The sequence below is a fragment of the Gadus chalcogrammus genome, chromosome 12 (assembly GCF_026213295.1).
Source record: "Gadus chalcogrammus isolate NIFS_2021 chromosome 12, NIFS_Gcha_1.0, whole genome shotgun sequence".
NCBI classification, from domain to species: domain Eukaryota; kingdom Metazoa; phylum Chordata; class Actinopteri; order Gadiformes; family Gadidae; genus Gadus; species Gadus chalcogrammus.
In genome coordinates this window covers 10,698,166-10,710,665 of record NC_079423.1, presented here as the reverse complement: position 1 = coordinate 10,710,665, position 12,500 = coordinate 10,698,166, and the positions used below count along the sequence as shown (strand labels likewise).

Here is a 12,500-nt window from a genome sequence, read left to right as displayed (position 1 = left end):
ATAAGGAGTGAGAAAGCTGCTGAGGCTCGACGTTACACTCTTACAAAAACAATCATTAGTTAGATATAAACGGCAGTAATTGATTCAGTAGAACTCCTTATCCATGTAAACGATCATTGTGACATCTGAATTCATTAATTATCTGAAATACACTGCGTGTGCGTGTGATGTTAAATGTTTGAACCAAGGTTAACGGTTAAAGTGTCAGAGAATGGGTGGTGATTTTTTGACGTCCTCCCATGATCTGAAGTGAGCGTGCGTGTTTGTGTTGGTGAAAGTTTAAGAAATGTACAACTGTCGGTTCAGCTCTCTGGTGCTCCCTGCTGGCAGTATCACTATACTGTCCTCATGTTTCACAAAAACAGTTTTGAGAGACGTTGTCAGTTTTTGTATGTTGCTTAAATCCTCCAAAGCGGTTGGCAGTAAACATCAGGTCACGGTACGCCACGGACTCAATGAGCTCGAGTTGAAAAAGAAAAAGCTTACAACACCTGGTATTCCCAGGCGGTCTCCCATCCAAGTACTAACCAGGCCCGACCCTGCTTAGCTTCCGAGATCAGACGACATCGGGCGTGTTCAGGATGGTATGGCCGTAAGCAACTAGTGCAGGCGCAAAACCAGGTTTTATACAGTAGCCCATAAGGAGTGAGAAAGCTGCTGAGGCTCGACGTTACACTCTTACAAAAACAATCATTAGTTAGATATAAACGGCAGTAATTGATTCAGTAGGACTCCTTATCCATGTAAACGATCATTGTGACATCTGAATTCATTAATTATCTGAAATACACTGCGTGTGCGTGTGATGTTAAATGTTTGAACCAAGGTTAACGGTTAAAGTGTCAGAGAATGGGTGGTGATTTTTTGACGTCCTCCCATGATCTGAAGTGAGCGTGCGTGTTTGTGTTGGTGAAAGTTTAAGAAATGTACAACTGTCGGTTCAGCTCTCTGGTGCTCCCTGCTGGCAGTATCACTATACTGTCCTCATGTTTCACAAAAATAGTTTTGAGAGACGTTGTCAGTTTTTGTATGTTGCTTAAATCCTCCAAAGCGGTTGGCAGTAAACATCAGGTCACGGTACGCCACGGACTCAATGAGCTCGAGTTGAAAAAGAAAAAGCTTACAGCACCTGGTATTCCCAGGCGGTCTCCCATCCAAGTACTAACCAGGCCCGACCCTGCTTAGCTTCCGAGATCAGACGAGATCGGGCGTGTTCAGGGTGGTATGGCCGTAAGGAACTAGTGCAGGCGCAAAACCAGGTTTTATACAGTAGCACATAAGGAGTGAGAAAGCTGCTGAGGCTCGACGTTACACTCTTACAAAAACAATCATTAGTTAGATATAAATGGCAGTAATTGATTCAGTAGGACTCCTTATCCATGTAAACGATCATTGTGACATCTGAATTCATTAATTATCTGAAATACACTGCGTGTGCGTGTGATGTTAAATATTTGAACCAAGGTTAACGGTTAAAGTGTCAGAGAATGGGTGGTGATTTTTTGACGTCCTCCCATGATCTGAAGTGAGCGTGCGTGTTTGTGTTGGTGAAAGTTTAAGAAATGTACAACTGTCGGTTCAGCTCTCTGGTGCTCCCTGCTGGCAGTATCACTATACTGTCCTCATGTTTCACAAAAATAGTTTTGAGAGACGTTGTCAGTTTTTGTATGTTGCTTAAATCCTCCAAAGCGGTTGGCAGTAAACATCAGGTCACGGTACGCCACGGTAGGCCACGGAGGCAATGAGCTCGAGTTGAAAAAGAAAATGCTTACAGCACCTGGTATTCCCAGGCGGTCTCCCATCCAAGTACTAACCAGGCCTGACCCTGCTTAGCTACCGAGATCAGACGAGATCAGGCGTGTTCAGGGTGGTATGACCGTAAGCAATTAGTGCAGGCGCAAAACCAGGTTTTATACAGTAGCACATAAGGAGTGAGAAAGCTGCTGAGGCTCGACGTTACACTCTTACAAAAACAATCATTAGTTAGATATAAACGGCAGTAATTGATTCAGTAGGACTCCTTATCCATGTAAACGATCATTGTGACATCTGAATTCATTAATTATCTGAAATACACTGCGTGTGCGTGTGATGTTAAATATTTGAACCAAGGTTAACGGTTAAAGTGTCAGAGAATGGGTGGTGATTTTTTGACATCCTCCCATGATCTGAAGTGAGCGTGCGTGTTTGTGTTGGTGAAAGTTTAAGAAATGTACAACTGTCGGTTCAGCTCTCTGGTGCTCCCTGCTGGCAGTATCACTATACTGTCCTCATGTTTCACAAAAATAGTTTTGAGAGACGTTGTCAGTTTTTGTATGTTGCTTAAATCCTCCAAAGCGGTTGGCAGTAAACATCAGGTCACGGTACGCCACGGAGTCAATGAGCTCGAGTTGAAAAAGAAAAAGCTTACCGCACCTGGTATTCATAGGCGGTCTCCCATCCAAGTACTAACCAGGCCCGACCCTGCTTAGCTTCCGAGATCAGACGAGATCGGGCGTGTTCAGGGTGGTATGGCCGTAAGCAATTAGTGCAGGCGCAAAACCAGGTTTTATACAGTAGCACATAAGGAGTGAGAAAGCTGCTGAGGCTCGACGTTACACTCTTACAAAAACAATCATTAGTTAGATATAAATGGCAGTAATTGATTCAGTAGGACTCCTTATCCATGTAAACGATCATTGTGACATCTGAATTCATTAATTATCTGAAATACACTGCGTGTGCGTGTGATGTTAAATGTTTGAACCAAGGTTAACGGTTAAAGTGTCAGAGAATGGGTGGTGATTTTTTGACGTCCTCCCATGATCTGAAGTGAGCGTGCGTGTTTGTGTTGGTGAAAGTTTAAGAAATGTACAACTGTCGGTTCAGCTCTCTGGTGCTCCCTGCTGGCAGTATCACTATACTGTCCTCATGTTTCACAAAAATAGTTTTGAGAGACGTTGTCAGTTTTTGTATGTTGCTTAAATCCTCCAAAGCGGTTGGCAGTAAACATCAGGTCACGGTACGCCACGGTAGGCCACGGAGGCAATGAGCTCGAGTTGAAAAAGAAAAAGCTTACAGCACCTGGTATTCCCAGGCGTTCTCCCATCCAAGTACTAACCAGGCCCGACCCTGCTTAGCTACCGAGATCAGACGAGATCGGGCGTGTTCAGGTTGGTATGGCCGTAAGCAATTAGTGCAGGCGCAAAACCAGGTTTTATACAGTAGCACATAAGGAGTGAGAAAGCTGCTGAGGCTCGACGTTACACTTTTACAAAAACAATCATTAGTTAGATATAAACGGCAGTAATTGATTCAGTAGGACTCCTTATCCATGTAAACGATCATTGTGACATCTGAATTCATTAATTATCTGAAATACACTGCGTGTGCGTGTGATGTTAAATGTTTGAACCAAGGTTAACGGTTAAAGTGTCAGAGAATGGGTGGTGATTTTTTGACGTCCTCCCATGATCTGAAGTGAGCGTGCGTGTTTGTGTTGGTGAAAGTTTAAGAAATGTACAACTGTCGGTTCAGCTCTCTGGTGCTCCCTGCTGGCAGTATCACTATACTGTCCTCATGTTTCACAAAAATAGTTTTGAGAGACGTTGTCAGTTTTTGTATGTTGCTTAAATCCTCCAAAGCGGTTGGCAGTAAACATCAGGTCACGGTACGCCACGGTAGGCCACGGAGGCAATGAGCGCGAGTTGAAAAAGAAAATGCTTACAGCACCTGGTATTCCCAGGCGGCCTCCCATCCAAGTACTAACCAGGCCCGACCCTGCTTAGCTACCGAGATCAGACGAGATCGGGCGTGTTCAGGTTGGTATGGCCGTAAGCAATTAGTGCAGGCGCAAAACCAGGTTTTATACAGTAGCACATAAGGAGTGAGAAAGCTGCTGAGGCTCGACGTTACACTTTTACAAAAACAATCATTAGTTAGATATAAACGGCAGTAATTGATTCAGTAGGACTCCTTATCCATGTAAACGATCATTGTGACATCTGAATTCATTAATTATCTGAAATACACTGCGTGTGCGTGTGATGTTAAATGTTTGAACCAAGGTTAACGGTTAAAGTGTCAGAGAATGGGTGGTGATTTTTTGACGTCCTCCCATGATCTGAAGTGAGCGTGCGTGTTTGTGTTGGTGAAAGTTTAAGAAATGTACAACTGTCGGTTCAGCTCTCTGGTGCTCCCTGCTGGCAGTATCACTATACTGTCCTCATGTTTCACAAAAATAGTTTTGAGAGACGTTGTCAGTTTTTGTATGTTGCTTAAATCCTCCAAAGCGGTTGGCAGTAAACATCAGGTCACGGTACGCCACGGACTCAATGAGCTCGAGTTGAAAAAGAAAAAGCTTACAGCACCTGGTATTCCCAGGCGGTCTCCCATCCAAGTACTAACCAGGCCCGACCCTGCTTAGCTTCCGAGATCAGACGAGATCGGGCGTGTTCAGGGTGGTATGGCCGTAAGCAACTAGTGCAGGCGCAAAACCAGGTTTTATACAGTAGCACATAAGGAGTGAGAAAGCTGCTGAGGCTCGACGTTACACTCTTACAAAAACAATCATTAGTTAGATATAAACGGCAGTAATTGATTCAGTAGGACTCCTTATCCATGTAAACGATCATTGTGACATCTGAATTCATTAATTATCTGAAATACACTGCGTGTGCGTGTGATGTTAAATGTTTGAACCAAGGTTAACGGTTAAAGTGTCAGAGAATGGGTGGTGATTTTTTGACGTCCTCCCATGATCTGAAGTGAGCGTGCGTGTTTGTGTTGGTGAAAGTTTAAGAAATGTACAACTGTCGGTTCAGCTCTCTGGTGCTCCCTGCTGGCAGTATCACTATACTGTCCTCATGTTTCACAAAAATAGTTTTGAGAGACGTTGTCAGTTTTTGTATGTTGCTTAAATCCTCCAAAGCGGTTGGCAGTAAACATCAGGTCACGGTACGCCACGGTAGGCCACGGAGGCAATGAGCTCGAGTTGAAAAAGAAAAAGCTTACAGCACCTAGTATTCCCAGGCGGTCTCCCATCCAAGTACTAACCAGGCCCGACCCTGCTTAGCTACCGAGATCAGACGAGATCGGGCGTGTTCAGGGTGGTATGGCCGTAAGCAATTAGTGCAGGCGCAAAACCAGGTTTTATACAGTAGCACATAAGGAGTGAGAAAGCTGCTGAGGCTCGACGTTACACTCTTACAAAAACAATCATTAGTTAGATATAAACGGCAGTAATTGATTCAGTAGGACTCCTTATCCATGTAAACGATCATTGTGACATCTGAATTCATTAATTATCTGAAATACACTGCGTGTGCGTGTGATGTTAAATATTTGAACCAAGGTTAACGGTTAAAGTGTCAGAGAATGGGTGGTGATTTTTTGACATCCTCCCATGATCTGAAGTGAGCGTGCGTGTTTGTGTTGGTGAAAGTTTAAGAAATGTACAACTGTCGGTTCAGCTCTCTGGTGCTCCCTGCTGGCAGTATCACTATACTGTCCTCATGTTTCACAAAAATAGTTTTGAGAGACGTTGTCAGTTTTTGTATGTTGCTTAACCCTTATAAGGTGTTCGGGTCTGTGAGACCCGTTTTCAGTTTTTAGCTTTATAAAAGTGATACAAATAATTATTTTTTTGAACTAAGATTCATTGGCTTTGGCTCATTTTCTGGTAGGAACATGAATCAGAAAACATTTTTAATGACACCCCCCTGTATACCCCCCCATCACATTTATATTACACACAGGGTGTTCGGGTCCAGTCGACCCAGAGCTGTTTAAGTGTGGAAATCATAGGTTCTGTGCACCCTAATTTTCCCTTCTTCCTCTGTGTGTGTGTGTGTGTGTGTGTGTGTGTGTGTGTGTGTGTGTGTGTGTGTGTGTGTGTGTGTGTGTGTGTGTGTGTGTGTGTGTGTGTGTGTGTGTGTGTGTGTGTGTGTGTGTGTGTGTGTGTGTGTGTGTGTGTGAGAGAGGGGGAAAGAGAGAGGGGGAAAGAGTAAAGCAGGTGAATGGGCCCTTGGTGTGAGCACCCACAGTGTGCACCCACTGTTTGCAACCTTGTGCATCCCGCACAAGGTTGCAAAATTGGAGCACCCAACACTATCAAGCTTGGGGACCTGACACTATAAAAAAGCTCTGTCAGCGTGGTTCCATACCACAACTGATAAAGATGGCAAAGCGATTCTCTGTTCAGACTGCCCTACAGTTGATATTTGAAGAGACAGAGGGTTTTGATGGTGATGCAGAGGAAATAGTTTCGGAAAGTGAGGATAACATTTCAGAGTCTGACACCAAGTTTGAAGAGGAGGATGAGCATCAGCCAGCTCCGAAACGTAAAAGAGCCTCAGGACTAGCCCTTCAGCAGCCAGGACAAGCCTGCGAGCAGCAAGCCCCAGGACCATCCCGTGAGCAGCCAGGACCAGCCCGCAAGCAGCCAGCCCCAGGAACATCCCATGAGCAGCCAGGACCAGCCCACGAGCAGCCAACCCCAGGACCAACCCGCGAGTAGCCAGCCCCAGTACCAGCCCGCGAGCAGCCAGCCCCAGGACCAACCCGCGAGCAGCCAGCCCCAGGACCAACCCGCAAGCAGCCAGCCCCAGGAACAACCCGCAAGCAGCCAGCCCCAGGACCAACCCGCAAGCAGCCAGCCCCAGGACCATCCCGCAAGCAGCCAGCCCCAGGAACAATCCGCAAGCAGTCAGCCCCAGAAACAACCCGCAAGCAGCCAGATGTAGGACCAGCCCGTCAGCCAAAAATAAATGCTGTGAAGTGTGTGGACCCATGATGGACAGAAAAACACAATATACATGCAACCAGTGCAAAAAATACATATGCAATACACACACAGTGAGACTCTGCCCCTCATGTGTGGTATAGTCTGATATACGTATAATGGCAGGGTTCAAAGGCTTTAATGTGTTGTTCAGACAGATGTTATTGAGTATGTTTCAATTTCTAATGATGTTGATTATTTCCCAGTTATGCCTGTTTTATGAGGCATTTCCTTATTTTGTTGCATTTTAATACAAAAAGAAACAAAAACGAGTGGCACCTCTATTCATAAATGTGATTTAACAAAGGTAAAGGGATCAAATTTAACATATGTGTTGTTTATATTACTTGCAATTGGGTTGAGGTAACCATTTGGTGAGTATTTAAAAAAAAGTTAGATTATGTTGAATTAAAAGGCCTAAAATGCAATGGGTCCACCAGACCCAGCAGCACCTCCTGTGTAACAAAAACACGAACACCCTATGAGGGTTAAATCCTCCAAAGCGGTTGGCAGTAAACATCAGGTCACGGTACGCCACGGAGTCAATGAGCTCGAGTTGAAAAAGAAAATGCTTACAGCACCTGGTATTCAAAGGCGGTCTCCCATCCAAGTACTAACCAGGCCCGACCCTGCTTAACTTCCGAGATCAGACGAGATCGGGCGTGTTCAGGGTGGTATGGCCGTAAGCAATTAGTGCAGGCGCAAAACCAGGTTTTATACAGTAGCACATAAGGAGTGAGAAAGCTGCTGAGGCTCGACGTTACACTCTTACAAAAACAATCATTAGTTAGATATGAACGGCAGTAATTGATTCAGTAGGACTCCTTATCCATGTAAACGATCATTGTGACATCTGAATTCATTAATTATCTGAAATACACTGCGTGTGCGTGTGATGTTAAATGTTTGAACCAAGGTTAACGGTTAAAGTGTCAGAGAATGGGTGGTGATTTTTTGACGTCCTCCCATGATCTGAAGTGAGCGTGCGTGTTTGTGTTGGTGAAAGTTTAAGAAATGTACAACTGTCGGTTCAGCTCTCTGGTGCTCCCTGCTGGCAGTATCACTATACTGTCCTCATGTTTCACAAAAATAGTTTTGAGAGACGTTGTCAGTTTTTGTATGTTGCTTAAATCCTCCAAAGCGGTTGGCAGTAAACATCAGGTCACGGTACGCCACGGTAGGCCACGGAGGCAATGAGCTCGAGTTGAAAAAGAAAAAGCTTACAGCACCTGGTATTCCCAGGCGGTCTCCCATCCATGTACTAACCAGGCCCGACCCTACTTAGCTACCGAGATCAGACGAGATCGGGCGTGTTCAGGTTGGTATGGCCGTAAGCAATTAGTGCAGGCGCAAAACCAGGTTTTATACAGTAGCACATAAGGAGTGAGAAAGCTGCTGAGGCTCGACGTTACACTTTTACAAAAACAATCATTAGTTAGATATAAACGGCAGTAATTGATTCAGTAGGACTCCTTATCCATGTAAACGATCATTGTGACATCTGAATTCATTAATTATCTGAAATACACTGCGTGTGCGTGTGATGTTAAATGTTTGAACCAAGGTTAACGGTTAAAGTGTCAGAGAATGGGTGGTGATTTTTTGACGTCCTCCCATGATCTGAAGTGAGCGTGCGTGTTTGTGTTGGTGAAAGTTTAAGAAATGTACAACTGTCGGTTCAGCTCTCTGGTGCTCCCTGCTGGCAGTATCACTATACTGTCCTCATGTTTCACAAAAATAGTTTTGAGAGACGTTGTCAGTTTTTGTATGTTGCTTAAATACTCCAAAGCGGTTGGCAGTAAACATCAGGTCACGGTACGCCACGGTAGGCCACGGAGGCAATGAGCGCGAGTTGAAAAAGAAAATGCATACAGCACCTGTTATTCCCAGGCGGTCTCCCATCCAAGTACTAACCAGGCTCGACCCTGCTTAGCTACCGAGATCAGACGAGATCGGGCGTGTTCAGGTTGGTATGGCCGTATGCAATTAGTGCAGGCGCAAAACCAGGTTTTATACAGTAGCACATAAGGAGTGAGAAAGCTGCTGAGGCTCGACGTTACACTTTTACAAAAACAATCATTAGTTAGATATAAACGGCAGTAATTGATTCAGTAGGACTCCTTATCCATGTAAACGATCATTGTGACATCTGAATTCATTAATTATCTGAAATACACTGCGTGTGCGTGTGATGTTAAATGTTTGAACCAAGGTTAACGGTTAAAGTGTCAGAGAATGGGTGGTGATTTTTTGACGTACTCCCATGATCTGAAGTGAGCGTGCGTGTTTGTGTTGGTGAAAGTTTAAGAAATGTACAACTGTCGGTTCAGCTCTCTGGTGCTCCCTGCTGGCAGTATCACTATACTGTCCTCATGTTTCACAAAAATAGTTTTGAGAGACGTTGTCAGTTTTTGTATGTTGCTTAAATCCTCCAAAGCGGTTGGCAGTAAACATCAGGTCACGGTACGCCACGGACTCAATGAGCTCGAGTTGAAAAAGAAAAAGCTTACAGCACCTGGTATTCCCAGGCGGTCTCCCATCCAAGTACTAACCAGGCCCGACCCTGCTTAGCTTCCGAGATCAGACGAGATCGGGCGTGTTCAGGGTGGTATGGCCGTAAGCAACTAGTGCAGGCGCAAAACCAGGTTTTATACAGTAGCACATAAGGAGTGAGAAAGCTGCTGAGGCTCGACGTTACACTCTTACAAAAACAATCATTAGTTAGATATAAACGGCAGTAATTGATTCAGTAGGACTCCTTATCCATGTAAACGATCATTGTGACATCTGAATTCATTAATTATCTGAAATACACTGCGTGTGCGTGTGATGTTAAATGTTTGAACCAAGGTTAACGGTTAAAGTGTCAGAGAATGGGTGGTGATTTTTTGACGTCCTCCCATGATCTGAAGTGAGCGTGCGTGTTTGTGTTGGTGAAAGTTTAAGAAATGTACAACTGTCGGTTCAGCTCTCTGGTGCTCCCTGCTGGCAGTATCACTATACTGTCCTCATGTTTCACAAAAATAGTTTTGAGAGACGTTGTCAGTTTTTGTATGTTGCTTAAATCCTCCAAAGCGGTTGGCAGTAAACATCAGGTCACGGTACGCCACGGTAGGCCACGGAGGCAATGAGCTCGAGTTGAAAAAGAAAATGCTTACAGCACCTGGTATTCCCAGGCGGTCTCCCATCCAAGTACTAACCAGGCCCGACCCTGCTTAGCTACCGAGATCAGACGAGATCGGGCGTGTTCAGGGTGGTATGGCCGTAAGCAATTAGTGCAGGCGCAAAACCAGGTTTTATACAGTAGCACATAAGGAGTGAGAAAGCTGCTGAGGCTCGACGTTACACTCTTACAAAAACAATCATTAGTTAGATATAAACGGCAGTAATTGATTCAGTAGGACTCCTTATCCATGTAAACGATCATTGTGACATCTGAATTCATTAATTATCTGAAATACACTGCGTGTGCGTGTGATGTTAAATATTTGAACCAAGGTTAACGGTTAAAGTGTCAGAGAATTGGTGGTGATTTTTTGACATCCTCCCATGATCTGAAGTGAGCGTGCGTGTTTGTGTTGGTGAAAGTTTAAGAAATGTACAACTGTCGGTTCAGCTCTCTGGTGCTCCCTGCTGGCAGTATCACTATACTGTCCTCATGTTTCACAAAAATAGTTTTGAGAGACGTTGTCAGTTTTTGTATGTTGCTTAACCCTTATAAGGTGTTCGGGTCTGTGAGACCCGTTTTCAGTTTTTAGCTTTATAAAAGTGATACAAATAATTATTTTTTTGAACTAAGATTCATTGGCTTTGGCTCATTTTCTGTGAGGAACATGAATCAGAAAACATTTTTAATGACACCCCCCTGTATACCCCCCCATCACATTTATATTACACACAGGGTGTTCGGGTCCAGTCGACCCAGAGCTGTTTAAGTGTGGAAATCATAGGTTCTGTGCACCCTAATTTTCCCTTCTTCCTCTCTGTGTGTGTGTGTGTGTGTGTGTGTGTGTGTGTGTGTGTGTGTGTGTGTGTGTGTGTGTGTGTGTGTGTGTGTGTGTGTGTGTGTGTGTGTGTGTGTGTGTGTGTGTGTGAGAGAGGGGGAAAGAGAGAGGGGGAAAGAGTAAAGCAGGTGAATGGGCCCTTGGTGTGAGCACCCACAGTGTGCACCCACTGTTTGCAACCTTGTGCATCCCGCACAAGGTTGCAAAATTGGAGCACCCAACACTATCAAGCTTGGGGACCTGACACTATAAAAAAGCTCTGTCAGCGTGGTTCCATACCACAACTGATAAAGATGGCAAAGCGATTCTCTGTTCAGACTGCCCTACAGTTGATATTTGAAGAGACAGAGGGTTTTGATGGTGATGCAGAGGAAATAGTTTCGGAAAGTGAGGATAACATTTCAGAGTCTGACACCAAGTTTGAAGAGGAGGATGAGCATCAGCCAGCTCCGAAACGTAAAAGAGCCTCAGGACTAGCCCTTCAGCAGCCAGGACAAGCCTGCGAGCAGCAAGCCCCAGGACCATCCCGTGAGCAGCCAGGACCAGCCCGCAAGCAGCCAGCCCCAGGAACATCCCATGAGCAGCCAGGACCAGCCCACGAGCAGCCAACCCCAGGACCAACCCGCGAGTAGCCAGCCCCAGTACCAGCCCGCGAGCAGCCAGCCCCAGGACCAACCCGCGAGCAGCCAGCCCCAGGACCAACCCGCAAGCAGCCAGCCCCAGGAACAATCCGCAAGCAGTCAGCCCCAGAAACAACCCGCAAGCAGCCAGATGTAGGACCAGCCCGTCAGCCAAAAAGAAATGCTGTGAAGTGTGTGGACCCATGATGGACAGAAAAACACAATATACATGCAACCAGTGCAAAAAATACATATGCAATACACACACAGTGAGACTCTGCCCCTCATGTGTGGTATAGTCTGATATACGTATAATGGCAGGGTTCAAAGGCTTTAATGTGTTGTTCAGACAGATGTTATTGAGTATGTTTCAATTTCTAATGATGTTGATTATTTCCCAGTTATGCCTGTTTTATGAGGCATTTCCTTATTTTGTTGCATTTTAATACAAAAAGAAACAAAAACGAGTGGCACCTCTATTCATAAATGTGATTTAACAAAGGTAAAGGGATCAAATTTAACATATGTGTTGTTTATATTACTTGCAATTGGGTTGAGGTAACCATTTGGTGAGTATTTTAAAAAAAAGTTAGATTATGTTGAATTAAAAGGCCTAAAATGCAATGGGTCCACCAGACCCAGCAGCACCTCCTGTGTAACAAAAACACGAACACCCTATGAGGGTTAAATCCTCCAAAGCGGTTGGCAGTAAACATCAGGTCACGGTACGCCACGGAGTCAATGAGCTCGAGTTGAAAAAGAAAATGCTTACAGCACCTGGTATTCAAAGGCGGTCTCCCATCCAAGTACTAACCAGGCCCGACCCTGCTTAGCTTCCGAGATCAGACGAGATCGGGCGTGTTCAGGGTGGTATGGCCGTAAGCAATTAGTGCAGGCGCAAAACCAGGTTTTATACAGTAGCACATAAGGAGTGAGAAAGCTGCTGAGGCTCGACGTTACACTCTTACAAAAACAATCATTAGTTAGATATAAGCGGCAGTAATTGATTCAGTAGGACTCCTTATCCATGTAAACGATCATTGTGACATCTGAATTCATTAATTATCTGAAATACACTGCGTGTGCGTGTGATGTTAAATGTTTGAACCAAGGTTA

General features: G+C 44.8%; 14 non-coding genes across 14 annotated transcripts; all 14 read right to left on the bottom strand.

Annotated features, from left to right (window-relative positions):
- Positions 1–479: 479 nt before the first annotated feature.
- LOC130395136 (5S ribosomal RNA) lies at positions 480–598 on the bottom strand. The gene has a single exon (XR_008898227.1). It is a non-coding gene; the product is annotated as a 5S ribosomal RNA (ribosomal RNA).
- A 519-nt stretch (positions 599–1,117) lies between these two features.
- LOC130400349 (5S ribosomal RNA) lies at positions 1,118–1,236 on the bottom strand. The gene has a single exon (XR_008902828.1). It is a non-coding gene; the product is annotated as a 5S ribosomal RNA (ribosomal RNA).
- Positions 1,237–1,765: 529 nt separating this feature from the next.
- Positions 1,766–1,884, bottom strand: LOC130394938 (5S ribosomal RNA). Its single transcript, XR_008898048.1, has one exon. It is a non-coding gene; the product is annotated as a 5S ribosomal RNA (ribosomal RNA).
- Positions 1,885–2,403: 519 nt separating this feature from the next.
- LOC130394457 (5S ribosomal RNA) lies at positions 2,404–2,522 on the bottom strand. Its single transcript, XR_008897613.1, has one exon. It is a non-coding gene; the product is annotated as a 5S ribosomal RNA (ribosomal RNA).
- Positions 2,523–3,051: 529 nt separating this feature from the next.
- On the bottom strand, positions 3,052–3,170 carry LOC130395196 (5S ribosomal RNA). Its single transcript, XR_008898280.1, has one exon. It is a non-coding gene; the product is annotated as a 5S ribosomal RNA (ribosomal RNA).
- A 529-nt stretch (positions 3,171–3,699) lies between these two features.
- Positions 3,700–3,818, bottom strand: LOC130394683 (5S ribosomal RNA). Its single transcript, XR_008897817.1, has one exon. It is a non-coding gene; the product is annotated as a 5S ribosomal RNA (ribosomal RNA).
- A 519-nt stretch (positions 3,819–4,337) lies between these two features.
- LOC130398492 (5S ribosomal RNA) lies at positions 4,338–4,456 on the bottom strand. The gene has a single exon (XR_008901060.1). It is a non-coding gene; the product is annotated as a 5S ribosomal RNA (ribosomal RNA).
- A 529-nt stretch (positions 4,457–4,985) lies between these two features.
- LOC130400639 (5S ribosomal RNA) lies at positions 4,986–5,104 on the bottom strand. Its single transcript, XR_008903117.1, has one exon. It is a non-coding gene; the product is annotated as a 5S ribosomal RNA (ribosomal RNA).
- A 2,225-nt stretch (positions 5,105–7,329) lies between these two features.
- Positions 7,330–7,448, bottom strand: LOC130400564 (5S ribosomal RNA). Its single transcript, XR_008903044.1, has one exon. It is a non-coding gene; the product is annotated as a 5S ribosomal RNA (ribosomal RNA).
- A 529-nt stretch (positions 7,449–7,977) lies between these two features.
- LOC130395305 (5S ribosomal RNA) lies at positions 7,978–8,096 on the bottom strand. Its single transcript, XR_008898377.1, has one exon. It is a non-coding gene; the product is annotated as a 5S ribosomal RNA (ribosomal RNA).
- Positions 8,097–8,625: 529 nt separating this feature from the next.
- On the bottom strand, positions 8,626–8,744 carry LOC130395520 (5S ribosomal RNA). The gene has a single exon (XR_008898569.1). It is a non-coding gene; the product is annotated as a 5S ribosomal RNA (ribosomal RNA).
- A 519-nt stretch (positions 8,745–9,263) lies between these two features.
- LOC130398491 (5S ribosomal RNA) lies at positions 9,264–9,382 on the bottom strand. The gene has a single exon (XR_008901059.1). It is a non-coding gene; the product is annotated as a 5S ribosomal RNA (ribosomal RNA).
- A 529-nt stretch (positions 9,383–9,911) lies between these two features.
- Positions 9,912–10,030, bottom strand: LOC130400020 (5S ribosomal RNA). Its single transcript, XR_008902507.1, has one exon. It is a non-coding gene; the product is annotated as a 5S ribosomal RNA (ribosomal RNA).
- Positions 10,031–12,149: 2,119 nt separating this feature from the next.
- Positions 12,150–12,268, bottom strand: LOC130400975 (5S ribosomal RNA). Its single transcript, XR_008903440.1, has one exon. It is a non-coding gene; the product is annotated as a 5S ribosomal RNA (ribosomal RNA).
- Between the last annotated feature and the right edge of the window lie 232 nt (positions 12,269–12,500).